The following is a 13,514-nucleotide window of genomic DNA, read 5'->3' on the forward strand; positions in this document are numbered from 1 at the left end:
TTAACATCAATAGTGGGTTACAGCTCGGGAGTCTGGGAACACAGCCTCGCGAGGGTTGTGCCCGCCATGACAGTGAGAAGGGTTCAAAGGAACATGATAGTTAGACCGGTAGGGGCTTACAGAACATCACCAGGGGGAGCACTACTGGTCATAATGGGGCTTTGCCCCCTGGATATCAAAATCAGGCTGCGTGGTTCTGGATTAAGAAGGGAAATGCAAAAAAATTGAGGAGATCTTAGGCATTGGGGCAGGGGACAAGGGTGAGATTCAGCAAAGGGGAGAACAAATATGGCAAGAACTATGGGACACGGATGAAACAGGGCGCAGGACATATGAATTGATTCCAAGCATTAGAGAACGACTAAAAATGAAATACTTTGAACCCTCCAGAGGACTAATCCATTTTCTCACTGGACATGGGCCTTACCTGACATACTTTTGATCAGGAGTGCCCTCCGGTTCACCACATTCACACGTGGGTGTGGCCCTTTTCCCGAACCGACATGTGATTTACGAGTGCCCCCTCTTCAATGATGTTGCTTCCACACTACGTGACCAATTACCCGATCATGACACATACCACCTGATAAGACGACACGACACCTTCCAAACACTAAATAAACGAAAAGTGTTAAGAGAATACATGAGGGAACAAAACTAAATAGATAATTACAACAAACACGCGTCCTACTCCCATACCACCTGCGTGTGGATTGGCCAACCTTAGAGTCTGGAATACGCCACGTACGGGATTAGGGGGGAGTGGGGAATAAAAAACAAGGACTGGACAATTCTACTAACTAGTTATAACCTAAGTCAATTTCGGTGCAATTAGACTAGGAATTTAGAATTAGGAACCTGCACCGATTAATATCCTGGTCTGCCCAGTGTCAGGGGCACGAACATCGGGATTAGCTCGATGGGCAAGGCAATAAAGTAGGCTTATATATATTCCGACACATCTGTGACGCTGCAGGAAGTAGAAGTAGGTTAGTTAAAATCTTAGAAGTTAAGAAAACTAATAACTGAAAAGGTGCCGATTGTAATTAGAATATAGCTGTTGCTCACAGCCTAATATATGGTAATTAGCTGCTAATTGTAACTAACATATAGAAAGTAAGACACACTAATCACATAAGGAAGTTGGTTAGGATGTATAATTATTCTTGATAGTAAATAAAAATCTTTTTTTTTTTTTAAAAAAAGAAACTATTTGTATCATGTTTTGAAATCCACTCTTCCCGGCGGCCGCTTCTCAACGCCGGGAATTGTGCCGCCCCTCGCCACACTCGCCCCGCCTTACATGTAGGACAGCAACGCCCTCAGTGGCGGCCGGCGGACTCTATGAAACTATTTGTATTGTCTGGCGTGAGGTCTGTCGGTAGGCAGACTATATGTAGGCTTTCACGCCATTAACGCCAAGGACTATATCGTGGTACCTCGTTGCCATAATTGTGGCGACCTGGACCACATTCTGAGGCTCTGCACCAGGGGGTCAGCTTGCTCCAGGTGCGGTGAGAGTGGACACAACTGTACAGAATGTAAAGCAACAGGGGTCTGCATCCTGTGTAAAAATTGTGGGAAGAAATCCTGTGGTGCCACGAGACGGAACTGCCCCACTTACCGGATGCTAGAACAGCGCCTTATTTCTAGAAGTGACTATGGTTGAGCGGGGCTCAGTTAACAGGATGCTTAAACGCTTAGGCCCTCGAGTAAAAGAAGGAGGGACGCTGTGAGGGCCAATAGATTTAGAGAATTTTTAAGGTTGCTTTCGGGGGCGCCATAAAAATTACGACAGTAGAGGAAGAAATCAGAACAGATCCCTTTATGGTGGACAGATGTTTGCAGACTGATTTCTCGGAAAAGAACACAGCTCCCCCTTCTCCAAACAGGGGAGAAAGGCCGAATAAAGATCAATGACGGCAGAAGCATCCTGTGGTGGTGGCGGCCTCCCTGGCCCCTACCCACGAACCTAAACATACTAAACAACAGCCACTCCAAGAAAGTACAGTTACTAGCACCAGTGCAAACCCAACCGTGGCAGATACCCCAGTAATCAGGCTACCGCCTGTACACTCGGTTAGGGTGCATCCCAACATCGAATTTACAATGCAACTGGCAAGATTGGAGCAGCCGGCTATCCTGACCACTACCTTACGACATGTGGTCCGGGTGGGACATGAGAATGGAAGAAGGGTCACCTTCTCGGTAATGGAGGCTGTAGATAGTCTCGCAGGGCTCCGAAGTCGGTGGGAAGGTTCACTGACTTTGTCAAATACTTTCTTGAGTAAAAATACAACTAGACGCGGGGAGAAATTTGACTTAGACGACATCTACATTCAATCAGAATGCAAAGGCGATTCGACCACGAGCTAGGACTATCGTCAGGCCAAGTCTTATTCCAATCATACTTACTTCTCATAATGACTAAACTAACTGTCGGACAACTAAACACGCATAACAGCAGACTTGTGATGCAGGAGCTCCGAAGGGAGGTGGAGGAGAGGAGGCGGCTTGACGTACTCTGCTTACCGGAGCCGTACTCTCAAGCTGGGAAACTTTCATTTGCAGCCGCTACATGGCAAATAGCTAGTAGTGGGGACGCCCACAAAGCGGCAATTGTCATTACAAATCAGTCCCTACGTGTAACAACACTTGCACAATTTTCCACCAGTCACTGCAATGTCGTGGAGATACAGGCTCCCATGGGAATTATAACCTTCATAAATATGTATTTCCAATATGGAACAACATCTGGATCACCTAACAAGAGTAGCCACGGCGTTGCGGGGACGCAAACTGGTTATAACAGCTGACATCAATGCAAAATTCGCCCTGTGGTACAGCGGCATCAGAGACACAAACAGTGATAAAGTGGAAGAGTTTCTCATGGCTTCACAACTCGTGGTGACCAACAAGCCGGGCAATCCTCCTACCTACACAGCAGGAGGAGGACACGGCACGAACATAGACGTTGCGGCACGAACATAGACGTAACCCTAACATGTCATAATGCAGCAAATCTCATAAAAAGCTTGCACAGTCGTAAGCAATGCCACCACGCGTGACCACAATTTAATAACCTTCATTGTAGTTGAAAGAGAGTGCCACTGGACCATGGGATGGGAAGTACAATTCAATTATAACAAAGCGAATTGGGAACAAGTAACAAGGGAGTGCGACATTCCTGCCTTACCAGAAGGTGATGTACATCAAGACATAGACATGGACGAAAGAGCTGATCAACTGGTGGGTGCAATACACAGAGCGGTGAGGGCCGCAGTACCAACCAGGAGGAAGGCCGTGGCGGCCTCGCCGTCACCATGGTCGGCCGAATTAGAGGAATTACTGCAATCTGTCAGGAGGCTATGGAGGAACTAACAGCGCAGTGTCGTCTGGCTGGAAAGCAAAGATGGCAGTTGCTATACAGGGAGGCCAAGCAGAGATTTCAGAAGCAACTACGCGAGGTGAGAACGCGTAGCTGGGAAAGCTACGTGCTGAACCAGTTGGCCTTAGACCCGTGGCTCCCCCCTATAAATTAGTGAGGGAAAAAATCCGCTCTCCCCTGAAGATATCAAGTCAGGGGGACAGGACAGCGGAATCTTCGCAGGAAACTGCTGAGGTCCTTCTCCGATCCCTGCTGCCTGACGACAATGCGGATGGAGAAACTGTAAGCCAGCAGCAACTGCGAGACACGGACCTAGAAGATTAAAACAATGACACGGCAGTCTATCCATTCTCAGAAGAGGAGGTGGCTGCACAAATAAGATCCCTAAAAAGAGGGAAAGCTCCAGGACCAGACGGCATTGTGGCTGCGGTGGTGCAATTTCTAGCATCCCAGTTAATCGCGCCACTGACTCACCTCTTTGAGTGCCTCAGACAAAGGAAGTTTCCCAAGAGGTGGAAAACTGCGAATGTGGTCATAATAAGGAAAGGGACCAGAAAAAGACCCGGCTGATGTCAAATCATACAGGCCAATCATCCTACTGGACCTCTTTGGGAAGCTTCTGGAAAAACTGCTGGCTGACAGATTGTCGCTCATCCCACACAGTACCCAGTGAGCCATCAGACAGTTCGGCTTCAGGCCGGGGCGGTCTGCATCTGATGCTATCGCTCTGGCGGCTGAGGTCTGTGGCTCGATCCCACATAAGTAGGTCGTCGGCATCACGATGGATATCAGTAGCGCCTTCGACAACCTGTGGTGGCCTTCGCTTTTCTCCTGTCTCCGGGAGAAAGAGTGTCCAAGGGCCGCTATATGGGTGTCTGAGGAGCTATTGTAAGGAACAGGGGGTTCGGAAGAATTGGGAAAGTACCAAGGGGTGTCCCCAAGGCTCTGTTCTGGGGCCCCTTTTCTGGGACATCCATATGGAACCATTGCTAGACGGACTACAACAAAGTGAAGAAGTGCTAGAGGTGATTGCCGACCAGCAGGAGGAGGTCATCTGTGTAGGCTCTCGTAGCCGAGAGCACATCGAGCCAAAGATCGAAAGGCCATAGAGCAAGCCAATGGTGCCTAAACACAAAGATGAAAATATCTCCGAGTAAATCTACATACTTACTGCTAAACCCACACGAGGACTCGTCCACTTTCTCACTGGTCATGGACCCTATCCGACATATTTATGTCAGTTTGGGAAAAGGGCAAATCCCGAGTGTGACTGTGGCGCGGCGGAGGTAACTCCCGACCATGTGGTTTTCGAGTGTCCTCTCTTCAATGACGTCGCGACAACACTCCGAGACAGACTTCTGAACAACGACACATAGAATCTACTTAGATATGAAGACACTTTTCATACTCTGAATGCTCTGGCAGATGAGGTATCACGAAAATTGAATTGGTGCCTATTCTTGGTCCCTCAGGTAACCTGTTAACAAAGACCAACCGATTAAGACCTGATCCCATTCCCATACCGCCTGTGCGTGGAATGGTCGACTTCCATAAGTTGGAAACCGCCACGTACGGGATTGGGGGGGGGGGGGGGGGGTCAATTACACCGATTGCGACCAAAAGTACCGATGATGACGTAGGTTAAGTTAGTGTTCTAATCGAAGTCCTACTAAATACTGTTTTGAAAACCGCTTTTTCCGGCGGCCGTTTCTCGTTTCTCAACGGCAGGAATTGTGCTGCCCCTCGCCACACTCGCCCCCGCCTTACAAGTGGGACAGCGACGCCCTCAGCGCTGGCCAGCAGACTCTGTGAAACTATTTGTATCGCACGAGAAAGGGGTCTGCGTAGCACCACCTGGGGGAGGTGTGTGGCCTTCCAAAACTGGGTTAAAACTGCCAGGAGACCCCCTGACTCCCAGAAATCTTCAGATTTTTCTGAAGTGCTCCGGAGGCTCAGAGGAACCTGAGTGGGGCGGGGACCGTAATGTCCTTGTGGCCTTGACGTGGCCCTGGCACTCAGCTTCACCCCATCTAAGGGGGTTACTAACACGGGAAGGGCCGTCCATGCACGACGCTAAAAGGCTAGCTCGTAACTGGGTGCAATACTCACTGAACCACACTGGCCCACAGTGAATTATCAAAAGCGGTGGGTGAGACATGGTCGGCCATGATTCCCCAGTACGTGTGCAAGCCCTCCAGGGAACGTAACTCGGGTTTGAGTGCCGCACCATCTCGATGATGTCAAACTGCACAACATAAGACCCAGGCCATACCATCATTTTCACCACATCATCATTTTCATAACACCTCCGGGCTGTGGAATGGTGAGTTTTGGCTTGTCAAGGAAGGACATGGGTTCTGCCAAACCCAGGAGGTGGTAACATCACCTGGGCCAGGTTAGCTGGGTCCAAACCGCCGAGCGACAGGGTGACCGATACGCCACCTGAGTAGGAGCAGGTCCTAGGCGTTTTGGTGGGAGCTCGGGCTAGTAGGCGGCGAAGGGCAAGGAGTGCATCCACTTCTCCAGAGTGCGGGGTGCACTTGCCGGTGAGCGCTGGGAGAAATTGTCAGTGACGAGGCCACTGAAGGGGACCAGTACACTGTCAACGGTGTGCTGAACTCCGCAGCTCAGGACTGCTCTTGACCTAGGGACAAGGTTGGTGGGTGAGCTGCACGCAATTGTACAATCACGTCATCAACACAGATTTTCTGTGAACGTTTGGGCAGGCATTGTTGGTGATGTCTCGAGTGGGCCCCATGTTCTTCCACCTACGTTCAATGGAACACGTTATCATGATTTCATACGGGATACTCTACTTGTGCTGCTACAACATGTGCCTTTACAGGTACGACACAACATGTGGTTCATGCACGATGGAGCTCCTGCACATTTCAGTCGAAGTGTACGTACGCTTCTCAACAACAGATTCGGTGAGCGATGGATTGGTGGAGGCGGACCAATTCCATGGCCTCCACGCTCTCTTGACCTCAACCCTCTTGACTTCCAGTTATGGGGGCATTTGAAAGCTCTTGTCTACACAACCCCGGTACCAAATGTAGAGACTCTTCGTGCTCGTATTGTGGACGGCTGTGATACAATACGCCATTCTCCAGGGCTGCATCAGCGCATCAGGGATTCCATGCGACGGAGGATGGATGCATGTATCCTCGCTAACGGAGGACATTTTGAACATTTCCTGTAACAAAGTGTTTGAAGTCACGCTGGTACGTTCTGTTGCTGTGCGTTTCCATTCCATGATTAATGTGATTTGAAGAGAAGTAATAAAATGAACTCTAACATGGAAAGTAAGTGTTTCTGGACACATGTCCACATAACATTCCTCACACATAAAGCAAGAAAATGTTTCCTGAAAGTTTGGCCGTAACTTTTTGTAACACCCTGTAGACATATTATAGGTAAAAGTTGTAAACTGTCGAAAGTGAGGAAAATTGCGTGCCGTCACGGCGTATCGCTTTACGTTTCTCGTAATCAAAGTCCCGAGAGTAGGTCGCAGCGCGCCAATTGACACGCGCTACGCCTGAGTTTCCCAAGTAGTTTCCGCGCCCAACCGCGGGAGTCAGCAGCGTACGGGAGCTTACAGTCCCCACCTGGTCCCGCGAACCATGTGGCCGGCTGACATGCGGAGCTGACCGCAGCGCTCAGTGTCGATCGGACATCGCCGGCGAAGCCACCCAGCCTACATTCGGCCTCGCTCTATGGCGTATCGCTTTTGGGACTTACGTGTCGCAATGTGGTGACACACACACACACACACACACACACACACACACACACACACACACACACACAAAACACCTGCATACCCACACAAAGAATGACAAAAAACACCAACACATTCCCAGGACTAAACAATTAACACGACTTAAGCAACACTCAAAACGTAAACGTAAGCCTTACCAACAAGCAATTTCAGATAGAGAAAGACAATTACGACTACACGACTACCGGCTTGCCAAGGACAAATACAAACTTGAGCTGAATAAGACAAGGAAAGGCAATTGGAATAGCCATGTAGCAGCACAAACACAACTAAACATTTGGGGGGAACCATACAAAATTGTGACAGAGAAAATCAAGAGCCCACTGGTTCCGGGAACGCTGCGACAGGAGGATGGTGTGATGACTAAGGGCTGGAGACGCACAGCGGAGTCCCTGCAGAGCAAACCCCTGCCCGAAATCGCAAACACAGACACTCCACAATATGCAACACTGAGACGCAAACTAGACACAGTGTACACTACACCAACTGTCACCCGTCCAACTGCGCAGGAAGAAGTGGCGACAGCAGTGTTATAAAGCATTTTGGTCTATTTTTGGTGTAACTGGGAGAAGCGTTCAAACTATTCCAATGAGTCTGAAAGGAACATGTGAACCCCCATCAGACAAGAGAGGAAAGTCTCGTACAATCCATTACAGTTTTGATAAAACTAAAAAACGATACTTGCCAGACACTTTTAAATTGAAAAAAAAAAAAAAAAAAAAAAAAAGTACACATTGTACAAAACAGGTAGGCCTAGTGGTAAGATTGTGTCCTTTGAATATTATAGACAGATATTCGTATCTAAGTTTAACACAGCTTTCGGATATTCCGGAAGCGACACCTGCAGTGCATGTGACAGGTACCAAGCAGAAATGAAAGCTCTACACCTCCAGCTGGAACAGACTAATGATGACGAGGAAAAAGGAAATATTTTAAGCAGCATTAAGACAAAACAATGTGAGAATGAACTATACTCGAGGAAAGCTATCATGTTTTATGACACAAAGAGAATATGTCGGAAATTTTTTCGAAAACAAGGGAGATACTGAGGCACTTACCACTGATTTTCAAAAAAATTTAAGCTTACGTAATTTGACCACAAATGACATTTACCACTGCCGTCATTGGATTTGTTCAATGTCCACAGCCTATCTACAGGAAACGCAATTATTATTATTATTATTTTTTTTTGCTTACCTAGAAACAGAAGGAGGTAAAGGTGCACACGAAGTAGTATCGATGATGCACTATTATATCTTCACCATGTTACAGTCCAATGTCAAAAACTTGTACATATTTTGTGATTCTTGTAGTGGGGAGAACAAGAATTACACCATGTTTCGCCTCTGTTATGCAGTTTGTCATTATGTGGTAGAAATCCTTAAAAAAACTAGTCATACTCCCTATTAGCGGACACTCTTACTTAGAATGCGATAGAGATATGGCCCTGATCAATGGCAAATTTCCCGCAGAGATACCAGAACATTGGGTAAATGAAATAAAGAATGCCAGAGTAAAGCCTTCGCCTTTCACTGTGATTGATGCTGACCAAAACCCATTTAGAAAATGGACTGCTTTTTTGGGAAATCACTATCACAAGAAATGCCCATTTGCTACACGACCAATTTGTGAAATAAAAATTTCAGAAGACCATTGTAGGTTAGTTGAACACAGATCATCTTATACTGGGTACTTTCTTATGTCAGTGATCCTAACACAACAACCACTTACCACGCTTTCAAGAGAGACAAAAGACCTTGGTGAAAATATGTCCTCCTCTTTACCACCAATTCCGCGTGAAGGTAAGAGAAAATGACTCAACACTTTACCCTTGCTTTCACATATCAATAATCTATAGATATATAATGAGTTACAGAATAATACCTCATAACAATAGTGTGACCTTGCTAGTAATGAAAACTAATCAGTACAGGAAATATTTTTGCCGTTATTGCAACAGATATTTAGTTAGGTTAATAGTTAAATTCATAATACGCTATGTAAGTAGGTAGGTTACTATTTTAGGACAAAAACCACCAGCAGGTTCCCTTGTTTTAACCCAAAAGTTTGCTCATTTCCACATCTGCCAAGACCTGCAGTACCTGAAGCAGTTTTACAGTCCATCTGCTCAAAAGTACTTAGAACTTTATAGTTGACAAAACATAAGTTGTGAGTAACAGTATTAAATTCTATATGGGCCTAATGTGTTAAAATCTAGAATATTATAAATCTGTTTACAGGTTACAATATTCAATGAAGAAGCACAGAAAGATAGCGGACTTTCATCGTTTTTACCAAGTTTTTTATGACTACAATTACTTTTACCGTGTTTTTTGTGTACCTAGTTAAGTTTTTAATTAATAAAGTACCTTAGATTGTATTACATTTATTACCTAAACAAATAGATATAATTATCACAACAACACTTTTATTGTTCTATATGGTGAACGTTTATGATATACGAGAGACTAGAACAGAAAATTCGTCATCCTGAAAAAAAAGGCACTATCATAATTTTTGCCTTGTGCCCTTCATATGTTAACGGGGTCATGGTGGATATCTCTGGGGCCTTCGACAACCTCTGGTGGCCCACACTGTTCTACCGACAGAGAGTTGAAGTGCCCTGGGCTGCTGTATGGGTGTTTGGAGGCCTATTGCAGGGATAGAGTTGCGAGGATAAGTGCTCCTGGTAATGTGGCGTCTAAAAGAGTAACAAAAGGATGTCCACAAGAATTAGTTTGTGGTCCCACATTCTGGGACATAAACATGGAACTGCTACTGAATACCTTGCAGCAGGACACCGCAGCGCTGGGTGCGGTTGCCTATGCTCATGACCTGGTCGTCCTGGTTCAGGGCAATAGCACTGTGGAAATGGTGAGACAGGCTCAAACCACGGTAACAATAATAGAAACTTGGTGCAAAATTACAAAATTATCAATAGCGCCAGCAAAATCTGTTTATCTACTTCTAAAGTGGAAATTTCATCGACATCCAATAGTTTGCATAAAGAGCACTATCGTTAGAAGGAAAAGATCTGCAAGGAATTTGGGTATCTTCATTGATGGACAATGGAACTTCATGCACCACATTGAGCAAGTAGCTGCAAAAACACACTCACTCTTCAACAAACTGTTTTCAATAGGACTTCGCCAGTTTCATTTACCACAAAGAGCTATAAAAATGTATCACAAGTCACTTTTGGCGCGAATCGTTGGGTATGGGTCCAGTGTATGGGTGCATAGGCTTACTCTGGTGAGGCCTTCCATGGCTGTAAGAAGAATTCAGAGTAATATACTGCTAAGATGAGTTGGGGGTTTCAGCACTACCCCAGCAGACGCACTGTGTGTAGTAATGGGACTTTGCCGCATAGATCTGGTCATAAGACAACATGCTGCAACACATTGGCTACACAAGCGGGAGTATGGGAGAATACAGAATATAATAGGCACACTTTTGGGAACATTTAAGAAAATTAAACAAAGAGTTATGCAGCTATGGCAACAACAATGGGACAACTCTGATAAAGTGAGAAGGGTACACAGATTCCTTCCTAACATTACACAGAGACTACAACTACACCATTTTATACCATCACACGTTGTAATACACTTTCTTACAGGCCATGGGCCATATCTGCTAAACTTTGATTGCCCTGAGTACGATCAAGGTGTGTAAATAGAGAGGCCAATCAAGGTGTGTAAATAGTGAGGCAGACACTACCAACAAGAAATATCGTGAATATAATAGAAAGTAATGACCTTCTTCAGATTTTCACAAAGCTTGTTGATATAGTATCAAGTAATTCTCAGCAGTGATATAAATGACAAAGAATACACAGAAATAATTGAATATGAAAGGACTGACAGCAGCTTCGGGTTGGACTGCAGCATGGATATGGCACAACCAGAACAAGACAATGATTGCGATCAAGAAAGAATAATGAACCAGGTTTGAGGTGGGAGCAGCTCTACCCTTATGTCAGTACTGGAGAAAAGGAGCTTAATTATGGTTCCCCGGCTTAGGGCCCAACCTGAGAGATATTTTATGTGGATCGGGGCAAACCACAATCCCCACTGCGGTAGAGAATTGGATAGAGCGGGCCTCGATGTAGGTTCATACCAAAAATTGGCACAACATCAATTCTGTCACACGAGCGATTATTAAGCAAAACAAGAGTTGCCTTGAAGCCGTCTTACACCTTGTAACACATACTACCAATTATGTCAGAGTGCGATAGATAAATAAATACACTCTGTATGTAATAACTAAATTATCAATTACAAATGGTCAAAATTATGGTGGTGGAGGGAGTAGTAGTAGTAGTAGTAGTAGTCAGTGGTTTCGGTAGCTAGTAGAGGCCCACCTACTTGCGGTAGGGATGGGCAACGTTCTGGGATTAGCCCAGAGCAGCTAAGTGGCAAAATTCATTTAGTTGTTAGTTGTTATATCATGTAGTAAAATAAATTGTAACTATTGTCAGAAATGTAGTATTAGGCAATATTGTAATCAATTGTAATTATCATGGCCAATTACTAATAATACTGTACGCTCATATAAACAACACAAAGTGTACGGCCAACATTGCAATGTTGAATAAACGTTGGAAAATTGTAAAAACACTGAGCAGTTAGTAGTAAACATTGTAAAGTAGAGCCCACTAAAAAGTAGTTAGATAGTGGGCTGTAGAGTAGCAATAAAAACATGAAAACATGTAGCTATGATCCACATCTTACAGGTGGGATAGCGCCGCCCTATATAACGACTGGCGGACTCTACATTCTTACACTTTGCTGCTGTTTGCAGTGAGAAACCATTTGCAGCCATTGTGCAGCACCTGGGCATACTTTTAAGGAGTGTTCAAGGAAGGACCAACCAGCCCAATGTGCAAACTGTAAGCGGGCTAAAAAGGCACATACCATATCTCGTGCACGGAGCGCCAAGACTACCGCAAGTGAGACTCTGGCACGGACGCTCGTTGACATGAGTGAAAGTGACAGTGAAAACGATCACTAGGTAGCAGCAAGGAGGCAGAAGAAACGCCTGCGGAAACTGGTAAAACAGAGATCGCAGAGTGCGGATGCTGCCACCGAGCTAATGCCGCCACCCTGCCAACCAGCACCAAGAGCAGCACCCAAGGTGGGAGATAAGTCGAAGCCGGCAAAGGTAGCCGGGCGCAAGCCCAGTGGCCGACACCGCAACCGGGTAGTCTGACTCAAAGGCGAAAACGAAGGCCTTGCAGTCCACAACACCACCCCCGGGAAACACTGCAGCCAGGCCAAAGCTGGCGCAAGTAGCTGGGCAACAACCCGGCGCCCCAGTCAGGTCGCGTGGCCGCCGTCTCTTCCACCGGGCGATGCTGGGTGGACGTGCCAGCACTAAGTCGCAACCGCCGGAGACTGTGATAGCGCGCAGGAACTGGCAAAGGTAGCCGGGCAGCAGTCCAGTGGCCCAGTCGGCGAAAGCACCAGTAGTAGCCGTGCCTCTATGCCAATGTCAGGCACCGAAGATTGTAAGTCCCGGAACCGACCGAAGAGGCATAAATCGAACAAGCAGCTGGACTCGACGCAGGTAGCCGGGCAACAGTCCGGTGGCCCAGTCGAGGATGGCACGTCCCACAAGGAGGCAAGCCCGAGCAATCTAGCAAACTTGAAGCTCATAGCAACGCAGCTCGAGGACTTCCTGGAGTTCTTGGACGAGTACTTCAAACCGGGGCAACTGGTTGAGGAGACAAATCTGGGCGACTTCAAGCGACAGCTGAGAGCCAAACTGTTTGATTGGGCCATGGCGCAGTCGGCCCTCACAGGAAGGGTGGAAAGCCTTAGAGGAGGAGTTGGTGAGGATGAAGGCGGCGCCCCCGGCGCTACCCAGGACCTTTGCACAAGATGCCGCCGCTCCGCCCTCTCCAGAACGGAAGACCCAGGCCATGATAACTAAAGTCCAGACTGAATATACGAAGAACGTTGCCTTCTCAAAGCGCAAAAAAAGTGGATCGGAAGTGAAGGAAAAGTTCCCTTCCCTGGTCAAGCCAGAAGTCGAAGGTGTGAAGTTCTCACAGGTCACTACATACAGCCCAACACTCATCGCTGATGTGGCGTCTGAGACTGATTGTCAGAAACTACTGGCTAACACCGAACTGACCGATGTCGTTTTGCTTGCGAGTGAGCTTAACCACAGTCTCATTCTTGATGATACAAGGTACGTGGTACATGATGATCTGTGGATTCAGCATTTTCGACAGTTCGCACTTTAGTGCTTCTGAGGACTTTCGGAAGCACAATTCGGCAAAGAGTTTAAGCCGAAGTTCTGGACTGGACCAGGTGGCAAACAGACATCGCATCTCGTGGT

General features: G+C 46.6%; 1 protein-coding gene across 1 annotated transcript in view; it reads right to left on the reverse strand.

Annotated features, from left to right (window-relative positions):
• The window catches only part of LOC126292288 (BTB/POZ domain-containing protein 9-like), a 294,259-nt gene that overhangs the window by 165,540 nt on the left and 115,205 nt on the right, over positions 1-13,514 (reverse strand). The window lies entirely within an intron of this gene.

This window comes from Schistocerca gregaria, chromosome 9 (assembly GCF_023897955.1).
Source record: "Schistocerca gregaria isolate iqSchGreg1 chromosome 9, iqSchGreg1.2, whole genome shotgun sequence".
Taxonomy (NCBI): domain Eukaryota; kingdom Metazoa; phylum Arthropoda; class Insecta; order Orthoptera; family Acrididae; genus Schistocerca; species Schistocerca gregaria.